The sequence below is a fragment of the Chelonoidis abingdonii genome, chromosome 25 (genome assembly GCF_003597395.2).
Source record: "Chelonoidis abingdonii isolate Lonesome George chromosome 25, CheloAbing_2.0, whole genome shotgun sequence".
Lineage (NCBI taxonomy): Eukaryota > Metazoa > Chordata > Testudines > Testudinidae > Chelonoidis > Chelonoidis abingdonii.
In genome coordinates this window covers 21,362,163-21,363,799 of record NC_133793.1, presented here as the reverse complement: position 1 = coordinate 21,363,799, position 1,637 = coordinate 21,362,163, and positions in this window count along the sequence as shown.

Below are 1,637 nucleotides of genomic sequence, written 5' to 3'. Positions count from 1 at the left end.
TAAACTGGTTTTAGTAACATGCCTGTGGCAAGTTTTCCAATACTGTAAGCTTATGTTTGTGTTGCTAAGAGCAAGACAGGCACGGGGCACCAGTTTAATAATCTCGCCTAGGGCACCATAAATCCTAAGGACGGCCCTGCTGACAGTATCACCTACCTGGCTGTTAGCATCACTGATATTGGCACTATCTTTCCTCTTAATGTTCATTCTCCTATCCACTGCTCTTCCTTTCTCCATTGCTGTATTCTCTATTTCTTGATTTTCCTTCTGGTCAATATTAGTACAGATGTGGAGACTACATGAGCATCTCCCAACCATGTCTCCTGAGGTCCTAGTTTAAAGCTCTTTTAATCAGTTGCGCCAGCCTCCATCCCAGAAGTCTATGGCCCTCCCTACAGAGATGGAGTCCATCCTATGAGAACAGTCCTCTGTCCACGAATGCCTCTTAGAGGTCAAACATCCTAACTCCCTTCCTATAGCACCACTGCCTGAGCCATCTGCTGGTCATCATAATTTTGTCTCACCTACTCTCTCCTCCTCAAGGGACAGATAAAATCGCACTCAAGATCACCTGAGCCTCCATTCCTTTAAGCATCTTCCCCAGACTGGTAGAGTCTCCCTTGATGCATTCTAGCAAGAATCTAACTGTATCATATGTTCCCACATGAATTGGATTGAATGAAATGGATTTTTCCTGCTCCCATGAGGATTCTTCTCAACCTCTGGTCCACATCCTGTATCTTAGTCCCTGGCGGACAGCACATCCTTTTGTTCTCCAGATCAGCTCTGGTGACAGGCCTGTCTGCCCTTCTTCATAGGGAGTCACCAATCACATAGACTTGCCTCTTCTTGGTATTGGTGCTTCTCAAGCCCTCCTACTGTTCTTTCTGGCTGCAAGTCCTCTTGTCTTTTGTTCTCCCTTGGAATCTTCTGCAAGTCATCCTCTGTCCTCCTGGGGCTCTGAACTCTGATTGTCTCCATTGACTCTTCCCCTCTTTTTTTGGACTAGCTGCTCTTCTCTTCTTCCTCCCACCTTCAGTTACTGCCTGTTGTACCCCTTCTTCATTATCCAACTCAGCAAACCTGTTCCTGAGCTTTATTTCCCCTTCACTAGCTGGTCTTGTCCTCCACCTGGTTCCCATAGTCACATGCTTCCACTGGCCTCTCTCCTCACCCAGCAGCCTCCCCTCAGAGTTCTCCAGTCCAGCTTGCATCTGCGAGTCTTGACTTTTACCTTCAGCCTCCTCTCTCCTTCCCCTCATCCATCTGCTCAAATTCCCTTCAAACCTCAATCATAGTTTCCACCTGCATCTCCAAACCTTGGGTCTTCTATCAGCTCTGTCATGCAGCACTTCATACAAAAGAAGTTCTTTTCAGGTACCAGCTCCAGGATAATGTACATCCCGCAGCTTCCACATGTGGTCATAGACTCATAGACTCGTAGACTCATAGGTCAGAAGGGACCAATATGATCATCTAGTCTGACCTCCTGCACAAAGCAGACCACATAACCCTACCCATCCACTTTTATAACAACCCCTAACCCATGACTGAGTTATTGAAATCCTCAAAATTGTGGTTTGAAGACCTCAAGCTGCAGAGAATCCACCAGCAAGCGACCCATGCCCCACGCTGCA